The sequence below is a fragment of the Cyrtonyx montezumae genome, unplaced genomic scaffold (assembly GCF_038088225.1).
Source record: "Cyrtonyx montezumae isolate F1298 unplaced genomic scaffold, pur_monq_1.0 scaffold_3, whole genome shotgun sequence".
NCBI lineage: Eukaryota > Metazoa > Chordata > Aves > Galliformes > Odontophoridae > Cyrtonyx > Cyrtonyx montezumae.
In genome coordinates this window covers 106,262,290-106,277,397 of record NW_027072034.1, presented here as the reverse complement: position 1 = coordinate 106,277,397, position 15,108 = coordinate 106,262,290, and the positions used below count along the sequence as shown (strand labels likewise).

Sequence of the window (15,108 nt, the reverse complement as noted above, 5' to 3'; positions counted from 1 at the left end):
AAAATGCTGTCAGTCCATCTCTGGAGAGCACCAGACCTCACCCATCCTGCTCTACACTGCAGGGACTGCATGTGCTGGGCTTCGAAAGCAGAATTGCACTGACGGCGCCTGTAAGTGCTTCCTCAAGGTAGACTGCAGAAGGTGTGTGCAGGAAATAAAGTGAGCTCATGAAGGAACACCTGCAGTCTTTCACAGGGCTCTCTGCAAACGCCCCTGTGATTCAGCTCAGTGTATTAGCAGCGTCCTACGCTTGTGGAAGTTCACCTTTGCTGATGACATCTGCCTCAGTAGATCGAGGTTGCTCAATCGCTTTCTGATCTAAGTGACACTTCAAATGCCAAGCCATCTGAGTGCTGCAGCAGATGGTGTCTTCAACCAAGTGCAACTGAAGCAATGACAGGAATATTCTCCTAAATGTGACTTTTAAAGGGGCAGCTATCTGACACACTAATCGTGTACCATTAAGAAGACAGCTACCTCCTCCAGGAGCCGTGCAGTACTCAGGGCTGCTTTGATATTGAAGTTGTGTCTTTGGGAGTACCTTTGCACATCCCACAGACCTGGCTGGCCCTACCCAGAGTGCTCCTTCCTCCCTGGTGGCTGACTGGGCTGCACCCTCTGCCCTGTCTCCAGCTGGGAGAAGAATGGCCAAGAAGGGGCTTCCTGAGACCAGATGGAAATCATCTCCCCATGTGCAAACCCCTGAACCCCTGGTTCATATTTGGGTTTGCTACACTGCTCTGCATCACAGACCTTACTGCAGTACCACGTGTGCCTCATGTATGCCACCTCCAAGGCCACTGAGCTGACTGGAGCTGTATGGCAGGACACCAGCCCTGCCCCCCTCCATGGAGGTGACTGCCAGGAGAGTTCACCATGTCCCTGGTAGTCCAACAGGCCAGGTCAGCACAACGTTACCATTACAAGAGGACACCATTGATGGCATCCATTGTCACCATGCCTCTCCCTGGGCCTGGCCATTTCCTTCTGCTGTGGTTTCACATCACTTGCACCCACACAACATCATTGCCCAGAGTGGAAGATTTTGCAGATGCTCAGGAATGCTACTTGGCCACATGTGATCAACACTGAGAACAGACACAAAGCAAGATTTTGAGAAAAAGGCAGTGGTTCTCTTAGTTTATATATCAAATAATCACCTACAGGTTTTGGGGATTTTTTTAGTCAACCCTTTGAGACCTTCATTTATAATTCCTTCTAAGCATTTTACTTAGAGGTTGTGGTTCAGGATTTTTCTCCTATTAAATGTCAGCAGACTAAAAAAAATCAGGACATGAACATGTGTGCTATGCAACCACTGGACACACAAGGGTGCATAGGTACATTTGAACTGGGAATAATGAGTGCTAAATTCTGTATAGAGACTAGTTAGTTGCAAACTTACATTATAGAATTTCTAACAAATGATGCTGAACTTTCATCATCAGATTGTGAAGATTTATAAAACAAGTAAAACGCTTGCTACTGAAATCACAAATCACTTCATTTAGATCAGTTTACCCTGCACTATAAAAAGGCAGAAGACATCGATGCTGCAGCCAAAGATCTTCTTTTCTGCTCATAAGTGTGTTTCTAAAATCCAGAGGTTTTTGTAATTTGGTTCAATTATGTAGGATTATGCAGCAGACTAAAATGCTAGGAGTCAATTTTATACCTATGTAAATTACACAAACAGCCATACTAAGTGCTTGGTGTAATTTAATCCCTGTAATAACAGCAATGGATTCAGGAGCCGTGTTAATAATCTGTACTGCTGCTGGCATCGCTTTGACAAAGTGCCACTGAAGAGACTTCTGCTTTACACTGATTTATATTCCTGGGATATTATACCTATTTGTTTCTCTTTTTGTATGGAGTAATTTATTTTCCACCCCTCTAATGGACTGCTTCATTTTAACCTGTGATTTATCTTTTAAATATTGGTTTTAGATTAAGTGTTTGTAGGACCGTTCTATTTCCTTCATTGCCTGAAGGATTTTCAGTTGATGGAACAGCAATCCATCAAAACACAGCCTGTACGTAACAGATGCAGTCTCATGTGGTTGAGCATTCAGACACGGGCCTATTAATAGTTTGTTTTTTGAGGGTAACCGTCCATAAGAATTCAATGAGGCAAAACCAAATTCAGCAATATCTGTCTGTGTGGCGCTTCCCTCCTGCCTTGCGGCAAAACAGTGTTCAGGGAAAGCAAGAAAACCCTAATGGGGTTTAATTTGAGGCAGCTGTTAATAAAGAGAAGAGGATTTGTTTACTGTGGATACTTGGGTGTTTGTGGGGCTGCTTAGTTTTTTACTTTGGAAAGGAAAGGGGCAGGTTTTCAGACTGTGGGTAGATACCACTTGCCCACAGAGCCGTGGGGATATCTCCTATATCACAGCTGAGAAGATGCAGGTGTCTCAGGAGTCAGCCCAACATCTGGGAGTCATTCTGGGTTCCAGAAGTCTCCCCTGCTGGAGTCTGGCCAGGCAGGCGGAACAACACCTCCTTCATTCAAGAATTTGCTATTTGCACAGTATGAAAGTGTTAATACCCTTGTTTTTATTATAAAAACAAAGAAACAAACTAAACACCCAGAGCTATTAGGTTTAAATCTATTTGGCTTTCCTGCAATTCTTGCTGTTCAGCTTGTGTTCCCCCTCAGCAGGATCTGGTTTCATCCTCATAAATGAGCAGTCCCAGTCTGGGGCTCTCTGGCCTGCAGTGCTGTTGCTGTAGAACTAACAGAGAGAGGGGTTAACTTGTGTTTTCTCAGCTTCAGATGATTTCTGAGGGACTTCAAATGATTGCTGATGGTTATTTTCTGATGGATTTTTCATCTTCCAAAAACACGCCTTACCCATCTGTTGTTTTTAAAGCCTGATTTATAGGCCATTAAAATTTACAGTTTGAAAAAAACAGCAGCAGGGGCAAACACATCCTGGCAGAATCACTTCAAATAGTGCAAGAAGAAACCATGCTTAATTCAGTTCTTCAGTCAGTTCTGATGGTCGGTAGCAGAAGAAGCAATTTGTGCCCAATTAATTTCTGCCCTCTCGAGTTCTGTGTGTGGTGCTGCCCTGTAGCACCTCTCTGCTGCCTGCTGATGTGGGATCTTATGGCCATTTGCCTCTCTAACAAGCAAAAGGCAGGCACAGAGGTGAAGCCCAAATGTAACAGCTGTACAATGCACACCACAACAGCAAGGTGCAGCTACAGCTTCTCCACAGCCACAATGGGCTGCTGGTGCCTCTGTCACATACCTGTGCTACAGGCCAAATGGAAACTTGTTTCCAAGAGTGAACTCTGAAACAGCCACATCTCTATCACAGCCAAGCACAGAACAGATCCTCCAAATCCAAGCTGCAAGTGCAATTACCTACCTACAAAAGCAAATTGGTGAGCAGTAATTAATCTGTGCTGTAGCAGCTGTCAAATTATGTTGGGTAAGTTTCTGTTTCTTCTGAAACCCAAGTGGAATCGTATCTGTTTGTGTCTTGTTTCCCTCCTATTAGCAGGGATTGTAATTGCTGTTGGTACTGAGCAACAGGAAAACTCAAGTGAAGGCTGACAGCGTGTCAGCTCAGGCCTGATGGCAGCAAGGAGACCTCTGCCCATTTGTCTGATGCTGCGTTGAGCAAAACGATGCTCAAAAAGTCATACCCTTGTGTCACAGCGCGTAATTATACGGTATAATTGACTTCATGCACTGCAATTAACAAAATAGCATCTTGATACTGAAATACACCAAGGAAACAAACAACTTTTATCACCTACCATATGCTGCCTAGCATCAGACACTTAAAAGCTGCTGAAGACTAGCAGCGGTGCACCATAATTCATATGGGTCGGTCAGAGAGGATGGCATTTCACAGGCACCTGGACAATATGAACTCCTGAGCACCTTGCCAGTACTAACAGGGAGCAGTAAGTCAATGGGTGCCACCGTCCTGCTCTCCTTTCTGCTCTTCTTCTGTGCCTCCATTAAAAAAAAAACTCTCCCAAGAAGAGAGACTGACATCCTAAACAGATTAATAAGCATACATACTTTTATACACACAAATGTTATACAGGGAATATTGGTACTTATCACTTGAGCTGCTTGAACCTCCAATCCATTTTGGTAGCTATGCATTTCATCCATAGGGGACCTGCTCCTACCTCCAACACTGCCCCCAGCTCCCACTTCTCTTCATGCACTCCCCAAATGCCAGTAGCTCTGTGCCTTTCTCCTTCCCTGTCTAATTCTGCAGGTTTCTCCTTCTCCATGTTATAATGCTGTGCTCGTCACCCATGGAGCTGAGTGCTTAGTGCAATTGCTTCAATCCAGTCTCCTTTCTAAAGCTGGCCTCTCAGTTTCTTTTCTGAAACATCCTATATCAGAGAGGTCGAACAGTAACATCACTACAGAGGAACTGAGCAGAAGATGTGAGGTTTCCACTTTGTCCTGCTAATTCATCATTCATAGCCATATATATGTGGTTTTTTGTGGTCCACAGCCGCTGGAAAGATTTCACCTTGTTCCCTTAATCAGATGGACACCCATGAATTGAGCAAAATAGACTAATAAGCACTTCAAGACAGAAAGATTTTTGTTTTTTTTTTAAATGAAGTGTTTGAGTATTCAGTCTCTCCTCCTGGAGATCACTAGCTTCCATTTGTATCTCTCAGAGTTGTATGAAACATCCCAGGTTTGACTAAAGCATATCTTCTTGCAAAGCATCCTGGCTGGCTCTGTAGAGGCATCTGTCCTTGGTGATGATCTGTCACGAGCAGTTGCCTGCATTGTTACAGAGCTAATTTCTAATTGAATTATCCTGTCTGCAGCTTTCAGCCACTGTATCCTCTTGTGTTTCTCTGCAAGCTGAGATGCCCAGCATTTTCTGCCTGGGAAAGTACACGTACACTGTAATCAAGTCACCTCTCACTTCTCCTAGCTGACAAGCCAAACAGCCAGGATCGTACATCTGCCTCTGAAAAGCACTTTTCCTGTATCATTTGTGTGGTTCTCTACACTCCCAAGTTTTTCATCAGATTTTTCAGAATGAGGATTATATGCCATGCTAAGCCTTCACACAGTGTAAAAACAGTTTGTAAAAATGTTCTTTCTCCTCCTGCTTCCTTTATTCCCTCACGTGTGGCAAGAGGTTAAGGATTCATCAGATTTTAGTACTGAGTTAAACAGTACAGAATTAAACTCCTTGCAATTATCTAGGTGTGTTACATCTCCATGTTTACCTGTACAAACCTGTAATCAAAAATGACAAAATAATATTTCTTTGGCAATTCTCAGAAAACCACAGTAAGACACTGCATGCCTACCATCAATTCTTTGAGTGCTGCCACCCCCTATTGCCTCAATTGGTAGTTCTTTCCATTCTGGTTGGAGTTAGTGTGTATTTATCTGTTTTATATACTTGTCCAACATAAGTGCTTTTCCAGTCTCCTGGAACCTCCCTGGTACCTTCAAAATCCAGGCCCATGAAAAAGAAGGATCTTCAGCCAAATCTTCCACCACACTTGGGGTCCACTGGTGCATCTGAGCATGCCAGGTTAGTAGCATCCGTCTCAACCATTTTCCTCAGCTACCATCAAAGAACCATTTCTCTCTACTCGATATGAACTCCTTGCAGTTCTGATCAGTCTACCTTCCTAAGACGCTTTGCTCTTCACAGACCTCTGTTGTGCCATTAGCAGGACAGTGTGATGTTCAGGCACATCAGTGTTTGTGTTCCTCATGCTGCTGCAGCCAAGGGGCAGGACAACTGCTCCCTCAGAGGTGTGATGAGGCTGATGACAGCTGCAGGGAAGAGCAGGCCATGGAGCAGCTTTTGCTCACTGCCCATTGCTGACGACTGTTAATCATTTCGCTGATGATGACCTGCTCACAAGCTCACGTGGTTTTAAAATGATCGATGACCCACAGTGCTCAATCTGGCAAGGACAGGTGCTTTTTCTTGGGGTGAGTGCAACCTGCCCACACTCAGATCGGTGTGGTGTGCTTTTCTATGTGATTGCTGGGTGCCTGATGTGCATCAGCTCTTGGTGCTCTGCCTTGGTCTAAAATCAATCCCATGAGCCATGTTTAGACACTGCTGACTGAACAGCTCTGTTGGGCTGGTGTTCAGGGAACAGTGTGACCCACTGCAGTGCACTTACCTTCTGAAAGAGGCAGAACTCACAGGCAAAGGCAGAACCCCAGGGCTCAGCACTACCTGGGCAGCAGGGCCAGGAGCTGCCTGCCCAAGCTGGCTTTGCCTCAGGCTCCCTGAACTGTGTACTAGCTCATACAAGCACTTGATGAGCATCAGGGTTTTAAAGAGCACTAGAAGCTCCTGCTGTCCTTTTAGTTGCCAGATGCTCTTGATTTTCTCCATTTCTACCAACTCCAGTGCTACACTAAGACTGTGCTCCTTGATCATCAGGGCAGATTGTCATTGCCCTGATCACCATCAATTAAAATCAAATGGGAAATAAGAATTCAAACAAAACAACAGCATCAAAATATCAAAGCCAGGCTTCTCATTAGACTCTGCTTCCTGTGATATTCTACACATTTCAGGTTTCATTTAAATAGAGCTTGATTCTCCTCTTGCATATGTTTTGTGGCAATCCTTTCAATAGCTTTACTGCTGACTGGCATCAGAGACATTTCAAGGGAATGCAGGTCTATTTTTTCTGTGTTGCGAGGCTGTAACAAAACTAGAGTGTGGGAAGCAGGGAAAAAGAAAATTGCTAAAATTACTCCTTGTTTGTCTATTTAGTGCACAATTACCCAGCAGGCTCCAGACACCCTAGCGCGTTTTGCTGGGGATTGTGTGCATGACTCCTGCCGGCAGGCCTGGGGATGGACCCTCTGTCTCTGCTCAGGACTGCAGCTCCCAGGTGACCCCAGGCTGCACTCAACATTTAGCACGTGGGGGTCTAGGGACATGGTGATTTATTGCTGCTTGTCACAATTCCCAGCCATGTTATGATACTGTACTCTGTACATCATACCTAGTCAGTAACACCAGCTCTTGTCTGGTTTTGTTACTGTAGGGTCAGTCTGTCATTCAGGACTTTCTGAAGGAAACCTAACTACATTTCCGCTGTTTCTGAATGTGCTACACATTAGGATTTTTTACCACCACCAGTGCTTCTTGAATCACCGGCTTCCTGACACGTGTGACCTATAAAAAATTTGGTGGCACTACAAGGCTGCATTTTTTGCTTTAAAGGTGCCAGGTCTGCTGTTTCACAGAGAATAAAAATATGTTGCCAAGCAGAAAGTGAGATGTGCAGGTAGCAGGGATGTCAAGCCCCTGCAAGATTTGTACACAGTGACACTTGGATGAAGGAGACTGAATGAAATTAAACTCCTCGCCCACAGGCAGCAGTGCCATGGTTGTGAGCCTACTGTGTCGCAGTCAGTCTGCACAGTCTGCATGCAATAGGGCCAGTGAGACAGCAGCCAGCAGCTCTGAGATCTGAGGGGAACTCAGGGAAGCACGGCATGCAATGGGGTCACATAGGGTGAAGAAACAAAGCTGTTTTGGTGACCACATGAGGCCATGGAGCACAGGCTCACTCCACTCTATAGTGCTTGTACTATAGTGTTTGTGTTTACCTACATTAATCAGCTGGACCTTCAGAAAATAAACAAATCATGAAGTGAAAGGTTGCCTCCCCATTGCCAGTTCTCCATGCTGTTGAAGATGCCACCTATTTTTTTCTATTTAGAAATAGACCTCCTATGGCTTGACTGAATGACACTGCAGTAGACACATGTCCTTTCCCTTCCCTTCTCCTGCCAACCTACTAGAGCCAAATTGGTTTAATGAGTGCTGTCACAAAATATTTATTTAAATATTTTCAAAATAAGAAAATGTAGTCTACTAGGTATAGTAATTGCTAAAAGCGAGCACACAGAAAGTCCTACATCAAGATACATTACATATTGAACTTGTAGTTCCAGTGTTTGATTTACTGTTCAACAGTCAGAACATAGGCAAACATCTTCTGTGCGAAAAATGATTTTTGCATGATTACGTCTAATGTTTCCTATTTCATAAAACCCATCATACATACTTGCCTTCTTTATCTAATTCAGTGCCATCCATGCCTTTCCATATTGCTCTGTGCGGCCCAAATTCCACTTGCAGCATAATACGTTGAGTTAACAGATAGGAAAATACCAACTAATAAAAGTCAGCTATTCCATGTCTCGTTTCTGAGTGCATTAGTTCTTGTGGTCTTCATTCTGGTCACAGTTTACATCGTTCAGCTTTAAAGGGAAATTTTCTCTGTGTAAACCTTTTCAAGTCTGAGAGATTCCATTTTTGAATTGAAATACCAGATGTTGTCCTGAGATTTAATATATTCTTTCATTCTAATCTACAGCAGACAAACTGTTTGATCTGACACTGCATGCTAAGTTATATTTCTTATTCCATGCTGTGAGCTAAAAATCACTTAAAAAACCTGTCGGTAGATGCCTGACAGCTTTATTTGTACCTGGTAATTAAGGGGCCCAATTTGATGTCCAGATGGCTCTGGAGAATGCTACATTTTCTTTGCCAAATTTGTGTTTTATTCTCTCATTATTCCTATTGTTTAAATTGTTCTCTGTTTGGTAAGAAAGAAACTGTCTACAATTACTGGCTTGAGGCAGGGGGTTGACTGAAGGGGATATTAGCGCTACCAACATTACCTTTATATGTTTTTGCCATATAGTCTTCCTATTGGCAAGGTAGAAGTAAAGAACATCCCAAAAGCTGAGCTAGAACCTCAGCATGTGTCACGTGAATATCCACCAAGAAATACACAAACTGGTAAAGGCAGATACATACTTCTCCATTTGGTCTAGCTTACTATGTTTTCAAATCCTTGCTGATAACAAAAGTAGGTCAGCTTTGAAGTGGCCCATGGTGCCTTACGTAGACATTTACAGTTATGTGCGGATGTTAAACCATATTTACAGTTTTGTTCAGATGCACACAGCTGTCCAGCACTGTGCTCTGTCTGACAGTCATCAAGAGAGGATCTTCTCCTCAGCATATCCTCCATGCAGAGAACGTACTGGCAGTGACTTGTGAAGGAAGGAAGTGCAGACATATTTCTAAACTTACATTTCTTCTACAGAGTCAGTGGGAAGTGTTGTTAAGGTAAAGTAATTTCAGGACAGTATAAGTTCAAGAAAACTTTTCAACACGTACTAAACTTAAAGCACTTTAAGAAAGGTTTTAATGGACTAAGATATACTGTTAAATACTTCCCTGAGTCAGAACCAATATCTGATCATTTAAATAAAATTCAGAATTCTGTCAGCAGAGCCAGAATGCAAAACTGAAGTCAAAACCCTCTTTGATAAATGATCTACAGCCCAGACAGCCCTCCAGAGGGCAGGCACTATCAAATGTCAGTGCCAGTCAAGAGATGCAATATATTTCCTTGCAGAAGCACCATATCTGAATTAGCCAGCTCTGGCAAAGGCTGGGCTTATTTTTAAAGCAGCTGGGAGAGAAGTATTTTATCTATAGAGCAGGTGAAGCCCAGTGCAGAAATATATTTATCTTTCAGAAAGTCTACAGGCTTGAAGCAGGATGGCAGTTACTGAAATTGTTGCCATTGCAGCTCGACATGCTGGGTTCAGCTAAATCACACTTAGACAGTCTCATAAAGAGCAAGGTTACTACCTGCCATCTTGCTATGTAAGTACTAGAGAAGAGCATCAGTTCTGGCTGAGTTTGTTTCCTTAGCCACAGGATAACATATTTCTGTTAATTCTGGTCTGTTCAGCCTGGAATACTGCAGTATTTTGTTTCTTTCAATACACTTTTAGCCCTTGAGACTACTCAAGTGCTTCAAAATATTGGCTTACGTGGTTTGACTGGTCTGTATTTGCTTTAATAATAAATGCTGGATACTGGTAGTAATGCTATCAGTGTAATAATTTTCATCTCAGGACTGACGGTATTGAAACAGTGACACTGAATATGCATACGTTCATTACATCTCCTTTGTATTTTTCCTGTCTGGGATCCTTTTTAATATCAACTCTTTTACATTCCTTATATATCTAGACCTGTCTATCTGTTGTTAAAAAACATCAAAATAACAATACTATAACCAATTATTAAGGAACAATATTTTATATTTGTTTCTCCTGCAAAAAGGCTGTACGTACTAGTTCTATTGTAAATGTGATACTTATTTCACAAAGCCAATCTCTTCTATCTTACAACAGCTCAAATAAAAATGTCCCCATGTAAAATTTTCTACTCTCCCACAACTTTCAACAGAGGAAGAAAAGAAAGGGCAGTTTCAAATTTTCTGCCTGACTGAAGCACTCAATTCCTAGCTGTTAGGTTAATTCATTTACTTCAAGTACGCAAAAGGATGAGTAAGCAATAAACCATTTCAAATCAATCCATCTGGCAGTAGGTAAAATAGCTATAATGAACAACATGTTTACAGAGCACGTTTCCTACCCAGTCTGGTCATTTGCAGGATCCAGGACACAGATGTCATAGGTTGCCTGAGAAGCATTAGATGCAAGGAGATGACTGCGTTTGAAAGGGGAGTTTGAGGATGATCTATGATGATGGATGTTTGCTGTTTACACACACTTCATTAGCTCAGTCAGTCTGGCTAGCACTCATGGGACTGCATAGCTTACCCTACTGCCTGCTGATGGCCACTTGATCTGGAGTTCATAGGTGAATGAGCATATTCTTTTGGATGGATGATTTGCTTTATGATGACTAAGGAATGCACAAGGCATCTGCTATGGAGCTGTCAGAAGTTGCCCTGCCCTTTGGTAGAGAAGCTGGAAAGAATACATTGTAGTATTTCTCTCTTCTGCAAGCAGAGGAAGGAAACAATTTATAAAGTTTCTGTTTAAAATACGGCAATTGTATTCTGAGTTCAGGTGCCCTAGGAGCAAGCATGATCTTAAATCCACTCTTAATGTGAGAAGCTTTGGATCTGCCTCAGCCAATGCTATAAGCATAATGCCTTGTCATTATAGATCTTTGGATTGCCCTCAGTGGGGACAAGTGCATGTAAATAATAACAGGACTTGGTTTTGTGTATGTAGAATTATTAGGGAAATCAGTAGGAGCAGCAAAACCAACCAAGTAGCCGTCTGAAAAGCAAGAGCATGAAGTGCCCTATGATGACCCTGAACAAGTGACAGTGACTTTCATAGCAAGTCAGAAGTTATACTGCAATTTTGCTAGCACGGAGGTTAGCAAAGGTAAGCCAATTCTTTATTTTGTGAGTGAAGAGCAATGCTACGTTTTACAGTAATAACCAAATTCCTGGTTGTATGGGAACTGTCGAATCACGGCCTGAAGCACTGATTGATCACCTGAGGTGAGCACTGAGTCAGCCGCAGGAGCACAGGTGAAGGCAATGCACCTGTGTGATCAGAAGGGGTGGAGTCTGACTGCACCTCTCCTAGACCACATTTAAGGGCTGACCACCACTGAGGAAGGTTCTCTTGTTGGAGATCCTTCCTTTGTGGAGTTTCCCTGTGTGAGCCTCAATCTTTAGAGATAGGTGAACATTTCCCTTATTACTGATTGCCTCTTTGCTATCTGGATAATCTTTCTAAATTACACCATCCATCTTTACTGACAATACAATTCAGTATTCTTTTTCCTTACCCTACACTGGTGTAAATACATTTGAAAACATTTATTCAGGCAGGAATAGAAACTGTTGTTGGATTAACATCACGTACTTTTCAGATTTCTGGGGAAAAAAAAGGATACTCTAAATAAATATACAGTTTACAGTTTTATCTATTTATTCTGAGTAGCTGCTTCTGGGAAACTATGCAAAGGAAGGTACAGTTCTGAACAGACAGCTCATTCAGGTTGCTTTGTGTAGCTCAAGATCTGCAAATAGCAAGAGAACTGAGAATATTACAGTGAAATGGAATATTCCAAATGATAAAACAAAGCCACTTAATAAACTCAAACTACTTGTGCACCACTTTGCCTTGTCACCAGGCACCTTTGCAGTCAACACCAGATAACCAGTATAAATCAGAAGAAACTGAGGCTGAAGGTCCATGGAATAAGCAGTTCAGTACTAAAGCAGCTTTAATGATGTACTCCTTCCTTCCTGTCTCTCCTTTCCCTCCATGTTTCTTTCTCCTGTTGTCTTGCACATAGGAAGAAAGGCAGAGGCAGATGGGGTTGTGCACACTGGATAAGAGAAGGCCCTGGGGAGATCTCACTGCGACTTTTCAGTACATAAAGAGAGCTTATAAAAGGGAGAAAGGTGCATTTTTTTTACGTAGTCTGATAGTAGTAGGAGAAGGAATTATTTTAAACTAGAAGAGGGAAGATTTAGGGGGAAATTTTTCACTCAGTGGGTGGTGAGGTGCTAGAAAGTTTCACCCAAAGAAACTGTGGGTTCCCCGTCCCTGGAGGTGTTCAAGGCCAGGTGGGATGGAGCCCTGGGTAGCCCCACCTGATGGGCAGCAGCCCTGCACATGGCAGGGGGTTGCAGCACAGTAATCTTTAAGGTCCCTTCAAACACAAGCCATTCTGTGCTTCCATGACAATTAGTTCAGTTTAACAAATTCAGCATAAGAACTAAACTGACAAAAAGCTCCAAGGTTAAGCACTATTGAAGTATTTGTACAAGTACTTGTACAAATGTTGGAAATACTTGACCTTGAAATGAAGCTAAGTATCCTGGTAGAAACTTCTTATACCAAATAGCTCCCCTATTCTACCCATATTTTTAAGCTGGGACAGCTGCAGTAGAAAGGACTCTTACCAGTTGAGAAAATGAGTTAATAAAACCATGATATTTAGAAAAGGCCTCAAGACATTCTTCCATGCTTATTTGGAAACACCTCCCTTCTCCTTGTTTGGGTGTTACCGTACACACTCTGTAGCACTGGGAACCTCTTCAGACCGAAGTGGGAAGCCAGTGAGCTGGTCCTCAGCATGCTGAGCACTTGGGTTCTCAAAGCCCTCCTTAAGTCAAATCTGAGCCTGGGCCGAGCCTGGAGTGTGTCCCTGCTTCTGAGTTAGCACTGCATCTGACAGAGCCCTGACAGCATGAGAAACGCTGAGGTGTTGCCATAACACAGGCCATCACCATTTCCTGCTTTAAATCCTACCACTGACTAATCAATATAATAATAATAATAATGCATATATTAGATGTGAATGTAGGCTGACCTGTAATCCAGTAAGTTACGTCACTATTATTTCCTACAAACCCGTAAGAAACATAAAACACAGATTGTGCTTCCTTATTAGTTACGAAGGAAAAAAACCTAGAGTGATGCTCAAATTTTAGTTTGTACCTCTGCACATAGGGTTATTTAATTTTTATCATGGGCCTTATGAATACACTGTCACTTTCTTTCTCCTTTGCACTGCTTCATAGTTTTAAATTGACAGCTCCTGGAGGAGAGAGACAGCTTGTGACATGTGTATGGAATCCAAGACTGATACGGTTGTGTGTTCGTTCATTATAATGACTAAGAAAGAATGAAGATTGACAGTTCAATCACTCATTAATGATGACTTGTTGTATTCTCATTCATGAATGTGTTAGTCAATTAAAATAATTTTTTGAGGGATATTGTTATTAAAGTTTGGTTAAGTATTTTTCCCTTACTTGACAGTGTAGAAAAATCTCAATCAATAAATTGAATTTTAACTAGTCTAAAAAGTACCACAAAATTGCTGGTATGTATCTTTTTCTTTTTTCCTCTAGAATGTATATTTTCTATTACAGACTGAAATGAGGCAGGACTTAAATACGTTTGCTGCAGTTTTACAGGTAGCTGGAGGTTGGGCCAGTCTGTGCCCCTGCCAGGCAGCTGTGCACAGCACCAGTCACTGAGGGAAGCCAATGGTCCCCAATACTTGCATGGTACAGTGGGTTGTACATTGTGTGAGAGCAGCCCACCACATCTGCAATGCCATGGGAAGCAGCTCAGTGAACGTGGAGCCAACTCATGGAAAGGAGAGCTGCCACCTAAAGCTGTCTCTGTATGCACACAGGGTAAATGAAGCAATCACAGAACCATGCTGGATCTCGTTTTCTTGCAACTATTCACCTCCCAAATCCTTTGGGCACCTCTTTGAGCAAATGCTTTCTCTCCTGTGTAAAGACTTAGTTTCCTTTGCACAGTTTGTGGTTTGAACAACTTCACGCCCATTTGTTTCCTTGATTTTGTTGCCAAGTAGGATTCATTTGTCAGTTCGAGTTATCACCTGTTCATGTTCTACAGTAAGATGGCAAAGATGTCAATCTCTTGCCCCTAAAAGGCTCCTTTTTTGTTGGGGGGGGGAGCAGAGGTGGGGAGGCCAGTGAGCTAACCATATTTTCCTACACTTTGACTGTGAAACTGGTTATTCCCAGTCTCATGCTGACTGATTAGGTGAAGTGCAGATATAGACGATCTTCATGTTTAAAAAATAAATAAATAAATCCTCTTGGTTTGGCTGATTGGGTGGAGAGAAGGTTTTGTTCCCATAGCAACATTTAGCACTGAGGCTGCCTGGAGGCACGTCAAACATGCTGCATTTAAAGAGCTGCTTGCGCTCCACAATGTGTTTTTGTTGATGACAATTACTTAGCAAACACCAGGGAAACAAAAAGAAAAAAACCTTTAAATCCCAGTACGTTAAATTTAAGCCTGCTGCTACTGTGGAGCATCACTTGAACTCTTCTTGGAATATGCACACAGGGAAGAACCTTGAAGCTTCACTATCGACTGTCGAATAGACACACGACTTTAGGTAAAAATCAGCCCAAAGCTTTGATGTCACTTTTGTAAAGAGCTCTTCTCCCACCTTCATCTGAGACAGCACTGAATGTGGTGTTGTGAAAACTAGAGTGGAGGGGAGCAGCGAGGAGGCTGGGGACCAGGAACCCATGTAGGAGGCTGTCTGACGTATGGGGCAGCAGCAGTGGAAGGGCTGCTTAATGCTTCCAGAGTGGTGAGACAGGATGGAGGAAAAAGTCTTTCCCAGTACAGGCAGGTGCTGAAGGAAGACACCAACGGAAAAGGAGTGGAGGACAAATCCAGACTCAGTTCAGGTTTCTGCACTTCATAGGGTGAGGTTTGCCCATGCATTAACAGGGATA

General features: G+C 42.7%; 1 protein-coding gene across 1 annotated transcript in view; it reads left to right on the top strand.

Annotated features, from left to right (window-relative positions):
* Positions 1-15,108, top strand: part of NR2C1 (nuclear receptor subfamily 2 group C member 1) — a 90,771-nt gene that overhangs the window by 59,555 nt on the left and 16,108 nt on the right. The window lies entirely within an intron of this gene.